General features: G+C 45.1%; 1 protein-coding gene across 1 annotated transcript in view; it reads left to right on the forward strand.

Annotated features, from left to right (window-relative positions):
* The window catches only part of SLC4A8 (solute carrier family 4 member 8), a 675897-nt gene that overhangs the window by 319901 nt on the left and 343344 nt on the right, over positions 1–12652 (forward strand). The window lies entirely within an intron of this gene.

Genomic DNA, 12652 nt, shown 5'->3' on the forward strand with positions numbered 1-12652 from the left:
ACGCATAACAAGAACAGATTGGATGAGTGTATTTCCCTTGGTTCTGCTAAGAAAAAGCACAAGAACGTACGTGGTTAATCTTCAGAGCCTGACTGCAGAATGTTTAGCTTCTGCTTCTGTTTGTAATATTGTACTTGAGCCTCGAGATAAAGCATTGCACATTTGCACGCTCTGTCGCTGTTCTGGAAAGTTCTCATGTGTCATTTGGCCTCAAGAATGTATTGTTATGCCAACATCAGCGATTAAATTTTTGGACAGCAACATTACAGGTCGGGACGTTATAATTGCTGCTCTTCCTCTGCTATCCCGTTCGTTTGTGTTTATCAATATATGTATGTATGTATGTACTTTATGTATGTATATGTATATTCACTATATTTTTCAGAAAGACACACATTCACTGGATGGTGTCATCAGTGATGTCATGAGTGATGTCACTGACCATGTCATGAGTGATGTAATATGTGACGTCATCAACAGTGCATTGCAGACGCGCAAGCTTTAGTGAGTCCAACTAACTATAACGTGGGAATTTCAATGGTTTTATGTCAGTAAAATTTCCAGCTAAGTATAACTGGTGTCAAACCTATGGTTTTTTCAGTGAATTTAATAGGTTTTTTAAATGCTAATTCCTAACTATAACTGGTGTGAAACCTATGTTTTTTTCAGTGAATTTCATAGGTTTTTTAAATGCTAATTCCTAACCATATAAGGCCTGAAACCTATGTTTTTTTCTGTGAATTTCAAAGGTTTTTTTAATGCTAATTCCGAGGCCACCAAAGTCATCTGCGGCGTTCCACAAAGATCATCACTCAGCCCCACCCTCTTCAACGTCTACATGAGACCTCTTGCCGCCATCGCACGCTAACACAACCTCAACATCATCTCCTACGCCGACGACACCCAGCTGATCCTCTCCCTCACCAGAAACCCCAACACCGCCAGAACCAGCCTACACGAAGGGATGAAAGACGTCGCCGAGTGGATGAAGAACAGCCGCCTGAAACTGAACTCAGACAAGACGGAAGTCCTCATCCTGGGACCATTGCCCTCTGCCTGGGACGACTCCTGATGGCCCCCAGCCCTGGGCACCGCTCCCAAGCCAACAGACCACTCACGCAACCTGGGATTCATGCTGGACTCCTCCCGCTCAATGACCAGACAAGTCAACGCCGTCTCCTCATCATGCTTTCACACCCTACGCATGCTTCGCAAGATCTTCTGATGGATCCCAACCGAAACCAGGAAGACGGTCACCCTGGCCCTCGTCACCAGCCGATTGTACTACGGAAACACCCTCTACGCCGGAACCACAGCCAAGCTACAGAAAAGACTCCAACGCATCCAGAACGCCTCCGCCCGGCTCATCCTGGACATCCCCCAACGCAGCCACATCTCCGGCCACCTGAGGGACCTGCACTGGCTCCCCGTCAACAAGAGGATCACGTTCAGGCTCCTCACCCACACACACAAGTCTCTCCACGACCTGGGCCCCAAGTACCTCAACGACCCCCTGACCTTCTACACGCCCACCCGCCAGCTACGGTCTACTAGCCTCGCCCTCGCCGCCATACCACGCATCTGAAGAGCAACCGCCGGAGGCAGATCCTTCTCCTACCTGGCGGCCAAGACATGGAACTCCCTCCCCATCCACCTTCGGCTGACCCAGGACCACCTCGCCTTCAGGAGACAACTCAAGACCTGGCTGTTCGAGCAGTAGCGGATCCCCTCCCCCAAGTGCCTTGAGACCCTTCCGGGTGAGTAGCACGCTATACAAATGCTATGATTGATTGATTGATTAACTATATAAGACCTGAAAGCCCACCAGGAATCTCCAGTATGCGCCAGGGGACTGCATTGCAGAGAGGTGTAATGAAGCCACGCCCCTTTTTACACCTCTCTGCAACGCAGCCCCCGTACATGTTTGAAGAGGGGGAGCTAATTCCCCTTGCATACTGGGGGTCCCTGGGGGCCAACTAGCCCACCAGGAGCCTCCAGTATGCGCCAGGGGGCTGCATTGCAGAGAGGTGTAATGAGGCCACACCCTTTTTTACACCTCTCTGCAACGCAGCCCCCGTGCATGTTTAAAGAGGGGGAACTAATTCCCCCTGCATACTAGGGGTCCCTGGGGGCCAACTAGCCCACCTGGAACCTCCAGTATGCGCCAGGGGGCTGCATTGCACAGAGGTGTAATGAGGCTATGCCCCTTTTTACACCTCTCTGCAACGCAGGCCACTGGCGCGTTTGCAGAGGGGGGACTAATTCCCCTTGCATACTGGGGGTCCCTGGGTCATATCTGCCCAAACACCGATATTCCGAACGATTGAAAATGACTTTTCTTGAGAAACATTTGGATTTGGATTATCATGTCCTATACTTTGGAATTTTTGAAAGACTGACTTTGAGGATGCTATAAATTACTCAAGTCTGCCCGAATTGTGTGGGTAAAATTGATACCTAGTCACTTTGAATAAGAATGTACTTGCGTCTCGTCTAACATTTGGAAGAAATATCTAGTTATATGACAACAGGATACCGACATAACTTGAAGGAAATAAGAACGCCCTGAAGAAGTTCTGTTGTACAGAACGAAATGTTTCGGCTGGCTGTGGTACATAAACTTAAGGAAAATAAAAGCATTTGAATATACACCAAGATTCAGCGCTTCAATAAGGACTCTAAGTGATATGATTTGATTGGACTTATTGTGCAAGTGGTGCTGTGCCAAACTTTGGAATATTCTCCACTACTCTCTACTACTTACTCTCTCCTACTGCACTACTCTCAAATACTCACTCTTTACTACTCATTCTCTACTACTCTACTACTCTCTACTACTCTCTCTCTACTACTCACTCCCTACTACTCACTTTCTACTACTCTCTACTACTCTCTCTCTACTACTCACTCTTTACTACTCACTCTCTACTACTCTCTACTACTCACTCTCTACTTCTCACTCTCTACTACTCTCTACTACTCACTCTCTACTACTCTCTCTCTACTACTCACTCTCTACTACTCACTCTACTACTCACTCTCTACTACTCTCTACTACTCACTCTCTACTACTCGCTCTCTACTAGTCTCTACTACTCACTCTACTACTCACTCTCTACTACTCTCTACTATTCTCTCTCTCTGCTACTCACTCTCTACTACTCTCTACTACTCACTCTCTACTACTCTCTACTACTCACTCTTTACTACTCTCTACTACTCACTCTCTACTGCTCTCTACTACTCACTCTACTACTTACTCTCTACTACTCTCTACTACTCACTCTCTACTACTCTCTACTACTCACTCTCTACTACTCTCTACTACTCACTCTACTATTCACTCTACTACTCTCTACTACTCACTCTCTGCTACTCTCTCTACTACTCTCTACTACTCACTCTCTACTCTCTATTACTCACTCTATACTATCTACCTCTCTCTACTTCTCTCTTTACTAGTCTCTACCTCTCTACCGCTACCTCTCTACCTCTACCTCTCTACCTCTACACCTTCTACCTCTCTCTACACGCACACATATACACATATATATGCATATATATGCATATGCATTTATATGTATGTATGTGTATGTATATATATATATTTATATACATATATACACATATATAGGGGCTAATTATGATTGCGGAGTTCCCGCATCCTCCGGGCCGGCGGAAGCTACCGCCGGCCCGGAGGATGCGGGAACTCCGCTGCGGAGCCTCCACAGACCCACCGCCAAATTAGGATGGCTGGTGGGTCTGCTTTTATGTCCGCAGCTTTTCCGCCGCAGTCGCCTTCCGACCGCGGCGGAAAAGCACTAACATGTCTGGCGGTGTCTATCAGACACCGCCAGGCATATTAGGATGTCTGAAATACTATGCTTTTCCACGGCGGCTTTTCCGCCGTGGAAAAGCATACGGTTCTTCACTGCGGGGGCTCGTTGCGGGCCCCCTAGGTGAAGGGGGGGTGGGGGGTGCACATGGGGGGGTACCTATGGTACCCCCTTTCATTTGCGTGCACGAAGCGGCAGGCACCGCGAGGTGCCTGCCGCTTTGTGCATGCAAATGCACTGTTGTCATTTTTTACATTGCGGCGGGTGCCGCTTCAAGCAGCACCCGCCGCAATGTAAAAAATACTGGATGTGACCGCCAGGGTGGCGGTCACATCCTAATTGTCATGGAGGGACCGCCGCTGCCCATACGGACGGTCCCTCACACTCAGTGGTGGCGGACGGACGCAAGTCCGTCCGCCATCATAATCGGCCCCATAATCTGTATATCTATATAAATACAAATATAAATGCATGCATACATATACATATATGCATACAGATGCATGTTATTTACATGAAAGTTTAAAAAACACTAATAAAAGCAAAGCTAAAAAGCCACCTCATTACAAACAGAATGGCTTTAACTTAAACGAGGGCGAGATCTATTGCATTTTCAATGCTTGTTTACTTTGGTTCCATCAAGAAGGCATTCAGATGTGTCACACATTTGCCATAAATTCTGAATGTTAGCAGTCTAGTTGCTCATTAGATCACTGTAGTAAAGCTAATGCTCACCAGGGAAGTCTGCTGCTGGTATTCAAAGTGCATGTTTTAGTCTGCATGTCAGAATTTTTTTAATGAAATAGAAGAGGATTTGAGAAGTCACTCAAATGATCCCTAATTTTTCTTTCTGAAGCACTAATCATACTTTCTATGGCAAAATGAACCTCCTCATTTTGTTCCTTTTTTAAATTAAATGTTTTCAGACTTACCACTTCATTCCAATCAAGATGGCTTCTGGTGTGCCATACTTTTGTCATGAGAAAGACTGTTAGCGCTCTAGTTGTTCTTTAGAACATCCTGGGACATTCTGTCATTGGGCTATACTAGGGCTACATCTGGGTGATATTTGGGCTACATTTAGGCTCTTTTGTCTCTGGTGGCCATCTTGGGAGACTGTATGTCAGAATTTTTTAAGGAAATTGAAGAGGATTTGAGAAGTCACTCAAAATGTGCCCTAATTTTTCTTTCTACGGCACTAATCATACTTTCTATGGCAAAATATACCCCCTCATTTTGTTCCTTTTTAAATTAAATGTTTTAACAGTTACCACTTTATTCCAGTCAAGATGGGTTCAGGTGTGCCATACCTTTGTAATAAGTAGGACTGTTAGTGCTCTAGTTGTTCGGTACCATCAACAAATGATTTATAATGTAACTAAAGTCCTAAAACCCTCTATTAACAACAATGCTTTTTTATGAGGTGCTATCATGTATATTGGTCCCAAGATGGCTGCCAACACTTCTTGGATGAAGTGCTGACAGCCAATCAGATCAGATGTGTGGTTAGGCTCCGCCCAGATATATATATTTTTTTAACCTAAATTACTCAAAATCCACTGGAGCACATATCTTGAGACATAGCAAAGGCACATCGAGCTACCAGTCCCTACAATTTTGCCAAGTTTTGTGGAAATCCATTCAGCCGTTTGGGCCAAAACTGAGTCCAACCACCCTATGGAAATTAACATGGGGAAAACACGTTTTGGGACCCCCCTTTTATCTCGGCCCCCGCTTGACGAATCCCCCCAAAACTTTTAGGGAAGGAGTGGAGCGCAGCGAGGCAAATTTAAGGAAAATTACAGGCAGATTCCTCAACCGGCGCCAAAGTTATTCCCAATAGAATGTTGCGGATTTCCTATAGAAAACAATCCTAACTATAACTACCTACTGGCGACCGCCAGTAGGTAATATATATATATATATATATATATATATATATATATATATATATATATATATATATATATATATATATATATATATATATATATATATATATATATATATATATATATATATATATATATATATATATATATATACATATACATACATACATACATACACACACACACACATCTGCACACATACTCACACACACACATATATTTATCACTTCTGTATTTCTGTTACAACAGTTCGCAAGTACATTATTTATGTATCACTTCTAGTTTAAAGTAGCATTGACAAAGCCAATAAGTCTGACCTTGGCAAGTGTGCAGTATTTTTTTTTCATGTTTATTTTTTGCACACAAAGGCAGTATGCAAAAATTGGTAAAAATAAAGGAGTGGCCTAGCCACCCAGGCAAGCATGCCAATTTTGTCTTTCAAGTGCACTCCTTTTCAGGTGACTGTGCACATGTGATTAGACCAAACACCATCAGTCACCATGGAAGACAGCCAGTGGATGAATTGAGCTGACTCATTGAATCATGCTGTTTGGTGTAATCGGCAGAAGAAAATTTGAATGACAGCTTAACAAACCAGTATACGAAGAGGGCTGACACAAAACCCCTATATTAAAGTACATATTTGTGTATTTTATTATGAAGAATATGCTGGCAAGTTTGATAAAGCTGTCTCTAGGCCAGACCCTAAAACAAATGTCTTAGAAACAAACATAAGATACATTTTCTTCCCTCTTACTGTACCTCCATCAAAGGAGACGCTGCACTAAACAGTAGCAAACATAAGATACAATAGCAACTGAGATGGACATACAAATCGGAAATATAATACCACAACGATTTTAGTTTTGAAAGGGAAATGCATTGTGTTATTTCATTAGTTTATGAAAGGAACAGGCATGAAAAGTGCATCCTGGGTGAGAAGAATGTCATACAGCTGTATGTAGTTTGGCTGCCGGCTTTCCACATTTTGGATTTCAAGACCGATTCAAAAAGATTTTGAGGGCATAAGTAGAGTTTGCTTTTTCAGTTAAAACTGATTATAACTGATGTCACACCATTAAGGGGAATATCTGCTTTTCAGTAGAAAGTTGTAAACAATGTCTTTTGTAGATTATGTATTGCTTTATTGCCATCTGGTGTCAATGCCTTATAAGTGCAGCCTCTACCACTGTGCATTTTTCGGAGATGGATGCTCCTGTAATGACCCAGTCATCCTATGGTAAGCCACTTGATGTGCCCTTTTGATCACCTTCAAAGTTTCAGGATCTACGTCCTCTCCCAATTTTGCAATTATTCTTTCATCTTATTGTTCACAGCACATTGCTGTGTATTGGCCAGCAGGCTTGCAGCTGAATATGAGCAGGGTCTCAGTTCAGAGCTAGATGCACCACCTTGATGTAATCTTCCCTCCCTCAGAGGAGGTGTGGAGCTCTACTTTCTGAAAGCTTAGGTATCAAGACTGTGGCAACAATAATCACTGTGCCTATGGACGCCTCTAAAGTCAGGTTCCTCCAATGAAGTGCTGTACCCAGCACTCCTGTTTTTAGATTTTCATTTTATGGTCATATAGCTATGTTGATAGGAGTGGCAGCCCTTCCTACAGAAGGACAAGGATTATATAATGATCATCTGCAGCAACCATACCCTGGCCCAGAATGGGGCAAGACTTCAACTGTGGTTACTAAAGTGCAGTTATTAACTTCGTTTCGTTTCTTAAGCTTTATTCGATTTTTAAATATAAAATCATAAAAGCACATAGCAAAATATACACCATTACATTTCAATTCATATTACAGTAAGTAACATTATAGCATGAAATCTTTAAGAGAGGTCAGGTACCAAATCATTAGTATATCAAGTCAGAGTCTGGATATTAATACCCCTCACCCCGGTGCCGTTTCAGCCCAACCAAAAGTTACTCTCTTCATTGATCTTATATGAGGGTGGAGTGATTCTCTGGGATAAAAATCAGATAGTCCCCAGGTGTGTATAGGTCCATCTCCTATCTGTGATTTCCAAGTCTGGAGATATGGGACAACATTGCTATTTATAAACTTTATCAACACCAGATCGCCAGATCTCTCTTTTCGAAGTGGACCCAGCCATCCCACCCTTCTAACGCATTGTATTCTACCATCGATGTCAGGGGGCAGGGGTCTATTCTTTGTTAGCCAAAACAGTGCCTTATTTCTTAGCTCCTGTTGATTTTCAGTTTTTCCATTTGTGAGCTCAGGCACGCCAGAAAGGACACACACAAACGAGGCGGCCTCCGGTGGTAAATGGATGTGATTTGATTTACGTGGCATGTTCCCTGTATTGGGACGTGGCCCTTTGGATGGTATAGTTACTTTGTTCAGCCTCGTTTCAAGGGAGCTACTGTGTGCTGTTATTAGTTTGGCGGGAACTTTCTCGATGGATGGTGTTAACATACCTGGGACTACCTGTCGGGGTTGATTAATATTATTTTGGGGAGCTGTTGAAGGCACTACCGTGTCACATAAGGACTGTAAGTGATTGGGGCCTGCCATGCTTTTTAGGAGTAGCGAGTTTGACTTAGTTATTTCCTCCATTGCCGCAATCCTATCTCCAAGATTATTCATTCTGTCTATCAGAGGCTGTATCACAGAGTTAATCATAGATTGTAGCTGGTCCAACAGAGTTGGTGAAGTTGAGGGTGCAGACAGTTTTTTCTGCTTTGCTTGGCTGCCTGTGTGTTTATCCACTGGTCGTTGTCTTTTACCAAAACAGTCCGGGAGAGTCATTTTAGGGTTCGTGTTACCTGATTCAGGTGGACAGAGGGAAGTGCCCAGGAGATTTCCATAAGGTAAGGATAATGTATTGGAGTGGGGGCTTGAGATAACTGTAGGGCAAAAGGATGCATTCATGTGCTCTGATGTCGATGTAACAGCAGCATACCTGGTTTTACATACGCTGTTAAGTTCCTCCAGAAATGATAGATTTTGTGATGTGGCGACTGACTGTGGGGGGGTGAAATCACTATTGGAGCGGACAATAGACAATCGTTCTCGGACTGTTCTTGCAGGTTGTTGGACAATAGGTGGTGGTGTCTTGATTAAATAGTGGACCATCGTCCCCTTAGCCATGTCCCTAGTCAAAGTAGAAGTTTTTCGGGCCCCCTTAAAAGACATAATGTAAGTAGCAACAGGCACCCACAGGGATTGGAAATGTCTTGACAAAAGTACTTTTACCTCTTTTAATTGCACGGCCAGGGGGTTGGCCCGTCCCGGCCTCTTCTGGCCTATGATGGCCTTAGATGGTCCCGCCCTTGTCCCGGGCTTCTCCCGGCGCCCTCCCGCGCAGCGGGGTCTACGCCTTCTTTAAATAACTCACTGATAGGTAGTCTAGCGGGTGGGCGGGGCCGGCAGGGAGAGCAGCCCAGCTGGTCCCAAGGGCGCGCAGGGACTCCTGGTCCTTGGAGTCCCTGCAAATGCTCGCAGCCCTGCCGGTAACAAACAGAGCACCCCTGGTGTTCTCTCCAGCTGACGCCTGTGTCAGGGGGCGATGCGGGACCCGCGCAGCGGGTCCTGCGAGGTCCAAAAATGCCGAGTCTGGCAGGAGGAAGAAGGAAGGCTCCCAGAGGCGCTGCAACCCCAGGCAGCGCGATGTCAGGGGGAAAGCACTCAATCCCAGGTGCAGGCAGTTTTTAATTCGTGAGCGGGCAGGCGGGGCCGGCGGGGCCGGCAGGGAGAGCAGCCCAGCTGGTCTCAAGGGCGCGCAGGGACTCCTGGTCCTTGGAGTCCCTGCAAATGCTCGCAGCCCTGCCGGTAACTAACAGAGCACCCCTGGTGTTCTCTCCAGCTGACGCCTGTGTCAGGGGGCGATGCGGGACCCGCGCAGCGGGTCCTGCGAGGTCCAAAAATGCCGAGTCTGGCAGGAGGAAGAAGGAAGGCTCCCAGAGGCGCTGCAACCCCAGGCAGCGCGATGTCAGGGGGAAAGCACTCAATCCCAGGTGCAGGCAGTTTTTAATTCGTGAGCGGGCGGGCGGGGCCGGCAGGGAGAGCAGCCCAGCTGGTCCCAAGGGCGCGCAGGGACTCCTGGTCCTTGGAGTCCCTGCAAATGCTCGCAGCCCTGCCGGTAACTAACAGAGCACCCCTGGTGTTCTCTCCAGCTGACGCCTGTGTCAGGGGGCGATGCGGGACCCGCGCAGCGGGTCTTGCGAGGTCCAAAAATGCCGAGTCTGGCAGGAGGAAGAAGGAAGGCTCCCAGAGGCGCTGCAACCCCAGGCAGCGTGATGTCAGGGGGATTATTAACTTATAACATTACCACATTTATGTATGATCTTCAGGCAGTGCAGCTCAGAAATGTAAATGTAAATGTAGTTGTACTTGTAAAGCGCACGGCTGCCTCAGCAACAGGGCGTCCCGGCGCTGCACTCATACCGCTGTGGAACCCTTCCTGGCTTTCATGTGAGATGTCCACTCCTGGGACCCCCAAGGTGAAACCAGGCATCCAAGCGCTGCTGGGGCCATTGTGGAGATTAAGCAAGCTATTGCCCAGAGTCACAGAGTGGGACCCATGATTAGACTAAGCACTGAGGCAATAATTATCAGGTCTGGGGAAATTGAGTCCAAGAGCCGCCGAGGCGGGAATTGAACCCTGGTCCCGGGCCAGACCTCAGCATCAGGGTCTGCCACTCTAACCATTGAGCCACACTTCTCCACAACGTGAAGCAGCCATTGCTTGTTTTCCCAATATGTGCTGCATGCAGCATAACTTGAACAAAAAGAGTTGATGGACCTGTTCTGAACCTGTATACAGACGTAGAATATATTCATGACTAGGGGTGGCCGAAATTTGCATAGTTGCATTACGCAAAGCTCCGCGAAACGGTAAAAAATCTCAGCGAGCACGCAAAAGTTCAGCGAACCCGCTGAATTGCTTATTCCGCGTGTTCAAGATGCTTTTTTCCTGTTCGCAGATGTTGTTTGCGTGCTCGGGGAGAAATATCTTGCGAACACGCATTTTGATAGCACGAGCAAGCAAAAAACTCTGCAAAGCCGCGGATTGCCGAATTTTTGGCAATTTCGCGTTCTCCCCGGAACGCTTAATTATCCAAATGCCGCAAATTCGGCAAGCGGAATGGAATTTGCTGCCCAGGCCTATTCATGACAGCCCCAAGATGTACAAGTTCAGCTTTTATTCCTATTGCCTCCATATCAAAATGAGGCTTGGAACTTAACTAGTGGCCCTGAAAGAAAACTTAACACTGTGAAAAATCAACTATACGAACCATAGTCACCTCATTTAAATAGGAACATATTGAGCTTTGCTTGTTTATATCCCTTGATGAAAAATGTACAAGAACAGTAGATGCGGGACAGTAGACAAAGGTTTAGTCAACCCTTACACATGCCTGGCAAGAGCACAGTGTACTAACTTCAAACAAACAATAGTTACAACTTTCAAGAGCAACTCAAATGTCCATGAGAACATTGGTATCAAGCATAAACTTGGAACAGGCTTTCACATGGAACTAGTGTTAGACAAAAATGTAAATATGACATAAATTACCTGGCTTCAATTAATCTAAGACATAGCTTTAATATTAGGACAGAAGATACCTGTCATTAATCAATCAAATTCAAAATAAATCTAGAGCAACCAATATGGCATATTTAAGTTCAATCCATCCGGATTGAAAATGTATTTTTGATTTGAACAGTAACACAATTCATAAGCAGAATTACGCAGCTAAGTGAACAGTGAAGAAGTTTTGTGAGAAGCCCCAAGTGGAAAACCATAACCAAAGGAGAAAGTGGTGACAAAATATGTGAGAGTCGGGCTGTGACAACGTCCTGGAGCCCATAGAAGAGTACATAAAATATTACACTATGTTTATCATCTACAATTTCATGGTCAGTCCCGTGAGTATTCTTTTTCTTACTCTGCCCATCGGTGATAAGTATTGTAACCATTGTGTTAATACTCACTGTCTTCAGTGGCCCTAGGTAAGTCGCCGTGTCATCAGATAAACGTCAGTTGAATTCCATACATTTTTGTAAGCCTGATACCATGTATATTTCCTATACAGGTACATCCATAGGCCTGATTCTTGCGGCCTCCTAGAGTCCAGGAGCAACCTTAAGCACCCAGGGTCTGTTAAATAGAATAACCAGTATGTATTCTTTTATATTCTCACACATAGCCACCTATGAGTGCACCAGTAAATATGCTAACTCTAAAATATAATGAATGGGATTTATAGAGCGTGATAAAATGGCCAAAGGCGTCAAGGCCAAGACTGATTGATATTTGAGAATGTCGAGAATTAGTCTTGCTGCCACATTTTGTAACAGTTACCACTTTGCTACTGCAGTCTTGTTGATATCCAAGTAGAGCGCATTGCAATAGTCCGAACTGGATAAGAGCAACGCAGGAGCCACTTGCTCACACACCAAAAGGGGAATATAGTAAAACAGAGGTCTGATAGTCCAGTAGCTTGAGACTTTCCGATTGACCTGAAGGTCAACAACAGGTTAATATTTACCAGCGCACCAAGGTTTTTTGCAAAATCTGAGGGAGTGGGTAAAGTGTCCAGTTTTTCCGACAGCTAGGCATTATTACAAATGGATGGCCGGCTACCAAATATCAAGACCTTCGTCTTGTCTCCATTGAGTCTGAGGTTGTTTTTGCCTATCCATTTAGATACTGCCTGTATGCAGTTTTTGAAGTTGGTAGAAATGGCCTCTGTATCAATGATTTGTGTGCCATCGGCATACGAGAGAGCTTAAAATTGAAAAGACCTTATGAGCTTAGCCAGTGGGGAAACATATAGATTGAAAAAGGTTGGGCTCAGGGAGGATCCCTGAGGAACCCCACATGGCAGGGTGATAGACCTGGAAAATAATTGATCTAAGAATACCGTCTGCGACCTGTCACTGA

This window comes from Lissotriton vulgaris, chromosome 1_1 (assembly GCF_964263255.1).
Source record: "Lissotriton vulgaris chromosome 1_1, aLisVul1.2, whole genome shotgun sequence".
NCBI classification, from domain to species: domain Eukaryota; kingdom Metazoa; phylum Chordata; class Amphibia; order Caudata; family Salamandridae; genus Lissotriton; species Lissotriton vulgaris.